We start from the raw sequence: 12,540 nt of genomic DNA, 5'->3' as shown, positions 1-12,540 counted from the left end.
CACTGCCAATTGGCTGCAGTAACGAACAGCTGATATGAACGTATACATTGCTAACCAATTTGTTGAATACTATGCATTAAAATTAGTGTACATTATTATTTTATTAGTATATTATTATTATTATTATTATTATTATTATTATTATTATTATTATTATTATTATTATTATTATTATTATTAGTAGTAGTAGTAGTGGTAGTGGTAGTGGTAGTAGTAGTAGTAGTAGTAGTAGTAGTAGTAGTAGTAGTAGTAGTAGTAGTAGTATTCTTCAATGTAATGTAATATTGCTAGAAAAGCGTTGAAAGAATTGCATGCAAACTGCAAAAACAAGTTTAAATTTAATACGATACCTTTACTTTTGTGAGTGCCAATATTCGTCCATGCAAATTGTTAGAAAAGCATCTTGCTGGAAAGCATTTATATTAGTTACACTTATCTCTAATTTTCCCTTTTCCCCGGAGTTTCAAGTCTTGAGGACCCTGCGTCATCTTCATCCTAACGGCCTTTTTCTTTTCCAATATCGATAACAGTGCTCTTATTAATTTTAACACAAGCAGCAGTTTTCATACGACTTGCGCCAAGAGGTAAAGGAGACCCGCCATTATCTTTTTCCTCTCAAAATACTCTCTTACGTTACACATCATCTCTCGTGTTTGACTCTTTAACGGGGCACCTTGTACAATATTCTTTGTTCTCCGCCTGCCTTTCTTTTCTTTCAACATTGTACAAGTCACCTGTTTAGAAACTCTCGCAGAAACTAGAAAACACACACTAGTCACACACTCCACCAATGACAACAAAGATAATACATGTAATATAATTTAAACACAATAATATTATCGATACACAAAAACACAAAAACAATAATAAAACTAAACAGTATTTCAAATTCACACAACGCAAAGTCATCCCGGGCATTGTATGCACGTGCAACTTGTAAACATTGACACGGCAACACCGTCCTGTTTCCATGGTAACACGTCTCTTGATTGGTTGATATGAAGGAAGGAAAAAGAAAGAAAGGAAGAAATGAAAAGAAAAAAAGAAAGGAAAAAGAAAGATAGAAAGGAAAGAAGAAAAGAAAAAGAAACAATGAAAGAAAGGAAAGAAAAAGAAAGGAAGAAAGGAAAAGAAAGAAAGGAAAGAGAAAGGAAAAAGAAACAATGAAAGAAAGGAAAGAAAAAGAAAGGAAGAAAGGAAAAGAAAGAAAGAAAGGAAAGAGAAAGGAAAAAGAATGAATGAAAGAAAGAAAAAAGAAGGAAAGGAAGGAATAAGAAAGAAAAAAGGACGGAAGAAAGGAAAAGAAAGAAAAAAAGGAAGAATGAAAGAAAGGAAAAAAGAAAGAAAAAAGGAAGGAAGAAAGGAAAAGAAAGGGAAGAGAAAGGAAAAAGAAAGAATGAAAGAAAGGAAGGAAAAAGAAAGAAAAAAGGAGGGAAGGAAGGAAAAGAAAGAAAAGAAAGAGAAAGAATGAAAGAAAGGAAGGAAAAAGAAAGAAAAAAGGAATGAAGAAAGTAAAAGAAAGAAAGGAAAGAGAAAGGAAAACGAAAGAATGAAAGAAAGGAAGGAAAAAGAAAGGAAGGAAGTAATAAGAAAGAAAAAAGGAAAGAGAAAGGAAAAAGAAAGAATGAAAGAAAGGCAGGAAAAAGAAAGAAAGAAAGGAAAAAGAAAGAAAGGAAGAAAAAAGAAAGGAAGACAAAAGAAGGGAGAAAGGAAAGAGAAAGAAAAAAGAAGTAATGCAAGAAAGGAAGGAAAAAGAAAGAAAAAGGAAGAAAGAAGGGAAAGAGAAAGGAAAAAGAAAGAATGAAAGGAAGGAAGGAAAAAGAAAGAAAAAGAAAGAAAGGAAAAAAGAATGAAAGAAAGGAAGGAAAAGGGAAGAAAAAAGGAAGGAAGAAAGAAAAAGAAAGAAATGAAAAAAGAAAGGAAGGAAAAAGAAAGAAAAAGAAAGAAAGTATAAAGAAAGGAAGAAATAAAAAAGAAAGGAAGGAGAGAAGGAAAAAGAAAGGAGAGAAGGAAGGAAAAAGAAAGAAAAGAAGGAAGATAGGAAAAGAAAGAAAGAAAGAAAGAAAGAATAAAGAAAGGCAGAAAGTACGCAGCTAAGGTCTCTACAATAATGCAAGAACATCATAACTGACCATATTTACAATACCAGCAAAATCCTTAGCAGGATATATTTATGAATACAAATGGAGCTGGGAGAACTTAGCAATCTCTTAGAGGCTATGAAAGATGGACTACGTGAGCAGCAACATTTGCCAGACAGGGTTAGGCCTAGTCATCGCAGCTGTAACAAAGTGACTTGCCTCTGCTGGTTCAGATTTTTACGAGAGCGGCGCCGGCATGCAGGCTCTTGTTCATCGCTGACATAACGAATGGTGGTGACTATGTGAAAAAACAACTGTATGTAGCTGAACCTTGGTCTATGTAACAGTGTTATTACGCTCTGTGTATCTGTTATAGTTTTCATAAAAATAAATAAGAGGCATTATTTTAGGAACGACCCTCGTATTAAATTACATCAATTCTATACAGAATTTAGACAGGCCTTTGACAGTATGAATTACTTCAAAATATTGAAAGAATTGAGAGAATTTAGCATTCAGAACTAATTATTTTCACTTAACATTCTCTAAAACATACAATAGAGTCAAGATCCAAAGTAATTTAGACAATAAATTTATAACTGGATGTGAAGTAAAGCAAAGAGATTCCCTTTCCACAGTACCTATTATTTAATATAAAACAGCGTAGTTGTGGATACTGAGTACGATTTTTAATAGTGCTGATGAAGTTACAACAGAAATTCAGGCTATAATAATCTACAATAAATACATCGGCCTGAGTAACATAGTTGGTATAGCGCTGGCCTTCTGTGCCCGAGGTTGCGGGTTCGATTCCGGCCTAGGTCGATGACATTTAAGTCTGTTTAAATGCGACAGGCTTATGTCAGTAGAGTTACTGGCATGTAAAAGAACTCCTGCAGTTCCGAGCGCCATTAAATAAACCATAATTTGATTTTTTTACATCTGAAAACTAAGTTATGAAAATACTAGAGTAACTGAATCTATCAGACAGGCTAAAAGTGTTTTATAATCATGAGAAAGTAGTTCAATTTAAATGCCAACCGATTTAGAGTAGTGATCAGCGTGTCTGACTGAGGAACTAGCGGATCCTGGTTGAGACAAGTTGCCTAGATGAAATTTTTTTTCAGGAATTTTCCCTCGACGCATTACAAGAAAATACTGGCTAATTTTCGGCGCCGGACTTCGAGATCATTTCGCCGTCATCATCACTTTCATCTTCATTCATCCTGCCTACTTATGTTATTCTAATGTACGAGGCTGACAGAATGTGACCTAATGTGACCACAGAACAGAATTTTTCGTCATAATCGACTAATAGGAGGCAGAGGAGCAAATGACTACATGCCAATATGCGCGGCGTTCGAATATAATAATAATGATGATAATAATAATAATAATAATAATAATAATAATAATATCACTTTAAATATCTATAAGCTCTAATTACTCCTCAAAAATATAGCTGATGGTGATACGAAATATAAAATTTCAGATGATAATACTCGTAGATGCTTACGAACCCTCAATAAAATCCTCCGTGTAAGATCAGTGTTGCCAACTTAGCGACTTTGTCGTAGTTCTCACAAGTTTTCGAGTTATGTTGGCGACAGATTTGGTGGTCTAGCACATACTTACATTCTTATTTACTTACTTACTTACTTACTGGCTTTTAAGGAACCCGGAGGTTCATTGCCGCCCTCACATAAGCCCGCCATTGGTCCCTATCCTGAGCAAGATTAATCCAGTCTCTTTCATCATATCTCACTTCCTTCTAGCACATAGCCACTAATATAATGACATTTTAAGTTTAAGCGACATTCCATATATTAGATGTCACTGAAATCTTTAGTTTTAGGTAATTTTATGAGAATTGAAAATGCAGACCAAACAAAACTACTTCTAAACACATTAATTCAACTTCTGAAGTCATTCCGCAACAAAACTACAGTATTTCAGCAGCAAAATATTGTATAATATTGCGTCAATGCGTCTTTTGAGCAGTGCTTAGATCCATCACCATACCTTGATGATGATATTTAAATATGTGTTAAATGTATTTGAAATACTTTAATTAAACGAGCACAGTTTTGATATATCAAGTTGTGTATAATATTAATCCAAAATATTACTAATTAAACTTCAGAACATTTTAATATACATCTCAAAAGTGCGAACCTCCCTGGTCATGGGGTTAGCATGTCACAGGGCCACCGCAGAGATCTCACAGAACAATCATAAGACAATGGACAAACACGCAGCTCCGTGGACGGAAGTTAAGTTTCTTCCATTACCCTCGCCAGGAATCGCCGCTTGGTCGGGAAGCGCACGCGCTATCCACATAGCCACAAAGGCCGACCATTTTATTTATTACTAAGTAATAATCAACTCAGCAGTACATTCAATAATATCCCCAACAATGATGATGTATTTATGTGCTCTGACAGCGAATAGACGTGTACAGACCACAAAATCATAAATACAGTAATTGTGAGGTTCAGACCTTTCTTCGGACAGTTGACTAAGCTACAACATATTTAATGATAGTTACTTTTTTTTGTCTTTTCTTTCCTTTGGCTACCTTTTTAGCAACTTTCGTACGTTTTTTTTGGCGATTTTATAACGACTTTAAAGTGTCGAAATAACGATTTATCCAATTCACTTGTTGGCAACACTGTGTACGCTGTAAATAAATAAAAATCTAAAGGCCGTATTCATACATTCTTAGCGCGGGCTTCCGGTAGACGATCAACGAACTAACGTTTTTCGTATCCATAAACCAGTGTTAGCGATATGAAATGATATGAATCCCATACAAGTAACCGGTCGATAGCCGGGACGCTCGTAGCGCGGGCTAGAGAAATGTCTATGCATAGCACCCTTAAAATTTAACTATACAAAATAATTATGCGCCAATCGTCTTTTATGGAAATAAACCCAGACACTGACTAAAAGAAGGAATTACAACTAATGACATGGAATGAAAAATATTGAGGAAGTTTTTAACCTAAATATGAGAATGGAAGTCGCCCTGGGTGCAGCAGTCAGTATAGTACTAGCCTTCTGTGCCCGAGGTTGCGGGTTCGATCCCGGCTCAAGTCGATGGCATTTAAGTGTAGTTAAATGCGACAGGATTATGTCACTAGATTTAGTGACATGTAAAAGAACTCCTGCGGGACAAAATTTCGGCACACCGGTAGTTGCGAGCGTCGTTAAATAAAACTTGATTTAAATTTTTTGAGAATGGAAACTGGAGGACAATGTAGAGTCTGAAATTAGAAAGAAAAAAAACAATAAAATCTACAGATATTGTATCAGAAATTAAGACATATCGATTAGAATGATTAGGACACGTCATTAGAACAAAGGATTGTCTAGTAAGTCATTCTGTATGTGTTTTTTTAATTAAACGAAAAGGAGAGAGTGATGAATGCCAGGAAAACCTCACTCCCTGAACTATAAAGACATAATTTCAGTCAAAGTCGGGGTTCAACCCGTGCTGTCGCTGAAATTCTGGAAGGGGCACTGACGGAGATTGATAGGACTCACAATCAGATTTTGCGGTTAGAAAGTTCAAGTAATAACAACACGTCCGTGACATCCGGCTTGAAGACAATGTATCATGCAGTTTAAGTGCAAACATGTGTTCCTCTCCTTCCTGGCCTTGGACTTGACTGCAAGTTATCTCGCAGAGAACCTTGGGCGAAGGCTGTAATTGTAATACATAGCTTTCAAAATCGGTACAACAGCTTCTGTAAACTCGACTAGTTTCGTAACAAAATTATGGGCTGCAGAGCGTTAAAGTAGGCAGCTAGGTTCTCTACAATAATGCAAGACCATAACTGACCATATTTACAATACCAGCAAAATCCTTAGTAGGATATTTTTCTGAATATAGATAGCTAAATGGAGCTGGGAGAACTGTGTTGTAAATATTTTTAGTGATTTCAGAGGTGCCAACTATTACGGATTATCCGTAATTATTACGAATTCCCCTCCACTATTACGGCATTACGGCCAAAGGAAAAATGATTACGGAAAAAAATATGTCTTCCGAAAGAGCAAAACAATATATATAAAAAAAATACAATTGAAGCGTTGTTGGGCCGAATAACGGTCTACAATATGTTTCAATTCTTAAAAATCGAGTTTTTAATGGAATAATGCTCTGTATAGTCTTACACACCTGTAACAAAAATTCTTTCAATATCTGAATCAGAGACGCTTTTACACGAGTTACAATTTCTTGGTTGGAACAACGGTCTATGTCACTAGTCACTTCTAGCGCATCCAGTTGTTTACATCGTATCGGGAGTTATTGCATTGGAGTTTGTTCTCTTTTCGAATACTGGGTACTTGAACTCTGTGTATCAGGTTTCGGTTGATGGCTGCAAGATAGTGACGATTTCTACGGTAGATATTGACCGGTTAAATAAATCTAGAAAAAAAAAAAAGGATCCAGATAAATTAATATTAATAAGTGGAAATATGTGTCACGAAAGTCATGAGAGATAGCCTAGTGATCTTGAGTATACAACAAGGAAGACGAAGTCGCAAGTTTGTGCGAAAGATCCCCCAAGTAATATAAATTCCTGTCTGCTATTTTGAAGTATTTTATTATTTGTATTTTAATTTACACTTTACCTAGTGTTAGCTGGTCTGTGTTTTGTTTTGTCACTATAGTTTAACTCGGAATTTTATCACGGTATTTCGTTTCAGGAACAGATTTGTGAAAATTCTTGTAAGGAGATGTGCTCACAGTTTGCTCTTAATGTCAGAAAGGAGCTGTTTAAAATGTATTACTCTCTTACAGTCAGCATTTAACAACTGTGATTGTTATTGTCTTCATTATTAATAAAATTTATATTTAAAGATAAGCCATCTGTTGGGATGGATACTGCATATTCGGGACAGAGTTTCATATTCCATCCCCTAACAATTATTTCTCAACTGTAATATTTAATGTTCTTCATTCATTTGTTATTGTTACAACTTTCATTAATTTAATGGTGTCCCTACATCTCCATACTGCAGTTATTTTCTAATATCATAATAGTATTATTATTTGATCAATATTGTATGTTTATTCATAATATGACATAGAATGTAATTTTAATAAATTACATGGTGTTAATTCATATAAATATATGAGGGCTCACAACCAGAGTGGACTAAGTCCACTTGTGGATAGTTTGTGGATTAATATAATCTCGGATGAAGAAAACTTGGATTTATTAATTGCCACAACAAACAAAGTCCATAACTCCTTTGTTACTCCACAGAGGGCAGCATTTCCTATGGAAGGTGAAGGTTGCTAAGCATGAGCCAGGAACTTTAAGACTCAATTTCTCAAAATTAGTCCAGAAGGATTTGGTCCGCTCTGGTTGTGAACCCCTCATGTAGCATTTAAAAATGAATGTCCTAATCATAATTCAACCTTTTTATTGATTTTGTATATTTCATAATATTCTCATTGTATAAAACTGTTTATTGTCTGTATTTCCCAATATAATTTCTGTTGAGTTGAAAATGTCACAAACATCTATAATGTGTAATATGATTTTCAGTAACACACAATCGTATGCTTCGCTTAGTGTATAAAACATACTGATGGAATAACGGTCTATGTTGCCCGTCCGATAGTAAATTTATGAGCGGAATTACGATGTAACATTTTTGTTCCTCCTGCACAGTTAGCAGATTGTAACATAGACCGTTATTCGGCCCAACACTTCAATTGAAGGATTTCTTAACCATGTAGAAATTGTAGTATTTTACGCAGAAAAAAAGTTTTCTATTCACCTCTTGACTGTTTTATTCAAAGATTTCCAAATTTGGTTAATGAACCGCTAATATGTTTTCGCGGGATATCAGCCGAGTTAAGATTTTGGAATGCTCCAAGCTTTCGACTGCTATCTCTGCAGCCATCTTCAGGGAAGTGATGTCCGAACAGAAAGTCGAAAGTTTATATAGATGTTAGGCTGTCTCAGGTGAAACGGGATTGGTTGGCGGATCGGCCAATCCGGGGCCGGGAATTGTCATCGCTCGTAAGCTCCGCCCCTCCCGGGATTCCTGCGTGAAGTTTGGCGGGCGGCGAGCCCTGTTCCGCCGGTTGGAATCGGTTGCCGTCCTCGGTCCGTGATCTTCATGACCTTGATTGTAAGAGGGCCTGAGTTGGTCTAAGGCCGGTGTCCATGCCTGACTGAGCTGGAGTCCACTGTCTCTGTTAAAGTTGTTTTTCTCCAGCTTGATCTCTATGGCCTCCTTGATTGTACGATCCCAGTAGTGGCTTGATTTGTTAATGACCTTGGTGTGGTCAAACAGTATTTTATGCTCCTTTTCTATGCTGTGTTGCGCCACTGCAGATTTTTCCGGGTAATACAGCCTCAGGTTCCTCTTATGTTCTTTGATTCTGTCTTCTATTGTGCGGCCAGTCTGCCCTATGTATACTTCGCCACACTCGCATGGAATCTTGTAAATCCCTGGAGTCCTTAAGCCCTGACTGTCTTTAACCTGACGTAGATGACTCCGGATTTTGCTCTGTGGTTTATGGATGGTTTTGATATTTACCTTCTGGAGGATTCTGCTTATTTTGTGTGACACGCTCCCTCAGAATGGAATGAAAGCTTTCTTTGTCGGTTCTTGCTTGCTGTCTAAGTCTATTGTGTTACATCTCGTGGTAACTTGTTTGAGGGCTTTGTTGATGTCTCTCCGGCTGTAGTTGTTTTGTTGTAGTGTTCTACGAAGATGGTCCATTTCTGCAGGCAAGTTGTTGATATCGGAAATGACTATGGCGCGATGTAGTAGACTAGTCAGGACGGACTTCTTCTGCGAAGGGTGGTGGAGGCTGAGTGCATTCAGGTACAGATCTGTGTGCGTCGTTGGTTAATGAAGGTAAACATAACAGACTTGAAGAGAATTTTGCAGATTACAAATGCTATAATTTTCCTAAATACGGATGTAGAATACATGCAATAAAGCCAAAATTGAAAATTTCAGAAAGAAGGTCGATATAAAACTTTAAGTAAAGTTGTGTTCGCATTACTAAGTGGTCCTCACAGTGGCTCTCTTAAGGAAAGAGTCCAGTATTGTGAAGAAAAAAAAAATCATACAGAATTCAGGACTGCATTAAACGTATCAATAGTGGATTCACTCCGAACTAGAAGATAAAAATAACATTGCAAGGAGAATATGTTTCAAGAAGAAATTTGCACAGCATTCCCTGTGACCCCAGCTCGTTAGCTGAACAACAACAATGATTAGGGACTCTGGAATTTGTGAATGAATTTTGGCACGAATTTTTTTAAGATAGAAAAGTTGTTCCTTTGATGTCATTGTTAAGATGGTAGATTTTAGCAACTTAAAATTAATCATTTAGCATAACAACGCATAACAGTGAATTGGGTATTCCATACAATGAAGACTATTTCCTTTTCCCCTACTGTATTGGACAGAATAAGTTGACAAAGCGTGCTGTCGTTTGTATATAAGAAAATGTTTTTTATTGATTAATTTTAGGACGCCTTGTCAACTGCGATTTGTTATCTAGCGCCTGAGTAAGAAATGTCAACAAAATGAGTCCGGGGTTCAGCGCCGAAAGTTACCCAACATTTGCATTTAATGGGTTGAGGGAAGACCCTGGAAAAATCTCAAATAGGTAATTTGTCTCAACTAGGATTTGAACCCAGACGTACTCGTTTCACCATGAAACATGTTAACCGTTACTCCGCAGCGGTGGATAAGAATGTTTCTTAAGAAAATTCTGAATTACCTACAGAATCATTTTTACTTCTTGTTTGTGATTTCCGTCAAAGTTCTACCTTACTGGAACAGCGAACTCAGAAGAGAAGACCATGCGACATGTAGTTATTAACAGTAGGAAGACCGGATCACCCTTTTTTTTTACAGGATAGCAGTCACTACTTCTAAACTCACTTTCTTAGTCCTGCGTAAAGTTCACAGAAAAACTTAGTGTTACAACTTCCCATTCAGTAGCCTGCAACAGTACAAACTGGTTTTGTGAAAATGTGGAAAATACGTAGAATTATGATAAACCAGTAATAAGCTATATTATTTTTTATAATTTCATCACTTTTGAATGTAGATTTTCTTAAATACTAATACTTAAAAAATGATTACAATATACTTATAGGTTTTTATATGATTTTGTGAAAGTACCTACATCTGTTTAAACCGTACAATTTATGAATAAGCCAAGTATTTCACTCTTTGGTTTGTCAATAGTGTATTTTATATTACAGGAACATCATTTTCCTTTTACTTCAATTTTTATTGTACCTGAGTTCTTGAATGTACTTCACTCCCACCCCCTCTACTAGTAAACTTCCAACCGTTCTCCATACAGAACCTAGCTTATACAATCAAAATCGCTTTACGGTCATAGTAAACACAAACAGTGCTGAGTTAGTGAATATAGTACGTTCCAGAAATATGTTAGCGTTTTCCAGTGACGAAAGAGCTTTCAGTATTGAATCATATTCTCGCACAGGTACTGTCTTCCGTTTGCCTATGTCGCATCCCGATTTTCCCCACCCGCTTCTGCTCGCCCCTCCGTAAGGGCTAGTGGCTGGGCTCTCTTAGCTCTTTTCTGAAAACATTAATTTCTGTTAGGAATTGGACGTCTACGTAATATTATACAACTATTTAAAATAACTTAAATGAAAGGGCCTCGTTAATTAATTAACTGTCACGTGATTTCCCTCCTCTCTACGACCGGCAAAACCATTTGGATGGACAGTAGATAGCATGTATGAGTAATTTTATCTTTTATAAAATAGGTAGGCCTACAGAATTATTTCAACATGAGTTACTGGTACGAAGGAATTAGGTACAATAGTCTATAGTGCGATAATATGCAAAAAAATAACTGAAGCCTGTATCGAAATGAACGGCCACCATTTTCAAAATTGTGTTTAAATATCCATATTATGATTATTTTTCAATTTAACTTCATTCTCTATATTGTACGTTAATGTGCTGTAGACAGTATAATGTACACTGCATAATGAACATGTCCGAATGGATAGCTAAGTTCGCGAGTAAAAACACTTATTGTTAATACAGTACTGTATTTTGATTAAAGAAAAACCTAATGAAAATTATCAAACTCAAAATCGCGATATTTCCTACTTTACGTAAATGGATGAACTACTTTTCTTCCCTCTTATACCTAGCAAAGTGATTTGTTTGTATTTTACGCCAGTCTCATCGAACTCTTGTCGTAAAAAAGGATAGCAAATGGTGTTTCCGGTTCTCAACCATTAATCCAAAGGTAGAGCCAGGTTAATATTAGAAATGTTAGTAAAAATAAAATGATGCCCCTGTATTTCATATAAATTATGTAGGCGTAGGCCTATATCCGTAGAGTAAGCCTAAGGAAATGAACCATAAACATGGATATTATTTGTAACATATTAATTAGAGGAGTTGTTTCTTACGAACACGTGAAATCTGTAATACAAATTTTATGTGTTTTCGTGAACAGAATTATATTAGATTCTACTTTATTGAAGGGGAGAGAATGATACGCGTATAATCGTAAGCTGCAAAGACAAAAATTTACAATAGGGCGTATTGAAAGTTGCGAGTCCAATGCTATTAGATGTGATATGACAATTTCTTCAGCGTATACTTTTGTTAGTTCTTGAGTAAATTTTATAATATTTTAATAGTAGCTTCCCCATATGTGTAAGAAATGAACTCGCACAAAAAAACTGTTTTTGGTGGGTTTACACTATCTCATTCTCATCCCTTCATATAAATTTAGTTCAAAATCGATGTGAGAAGTAAGTTCCTAAAATGTGTTTCGTAATTTTGTGAATACAGGCCTAGAACTTTTTTGAGAAGTTCTATTTTAATTTTAGTTTTCACCCACAAATTATTTTTTCTCATATTATAATTATTCCTTTTGTTTCACAGGTAAATATGTTCATAGGAAAGAGCCTCTCAACTAGACTGAAAGACTAGAAGACACACTCGAAAAAAAGCTTGAAAACAAATGAAAATAGAATGGATAACTAAGAAAGTAAAGGTCATCATGGATACTAAAGAACTATTGGCTAAGGTAAGCTTAGCAAAGTATATAATATATATCTGTTTTAATCGAATAAAAGTTGTTGTATATGTGAATTAAGTAAACATTGCATATTGCGGACTTTCACAATTAAAAACAACTGCAATGAACAGTCTAGTATCTTAGCTGTACTATCATGGGTAATAATCAGGGAACGGATTTATATGGACTAAAAATATATGAAATATGTAAATATATATGTAGTTATTTTTACCAAAATATGGAATTAAATATGGATTTTTACCAAAATATGGAATTAAATATGGACTTAAAATTATAAAAAAATGACTATGTACGTTAAATATTGGTACATTTTAATCAAACTAAACAAAAAATATAATGGACGTACCTTATCTTCCAATGTAGTTT

Source organism: Periplaneta americana, chromosome 4 (assembly GCF_040183065.1).
Source record: "Periplaneta americana isolate PAMFEO1 chromosome 4, P.americana_PAMFEO1_priV1, whole genome shotgun sequence".
Lineage (NCBI taxonomy): Eukaryota > Metazoa > Arthropoda > Insecta > Blattodea > Blattidae > Periplaneta > Periplaneta americana.
Note: the sequence above shows the minus strand (reverse complement) of the source record.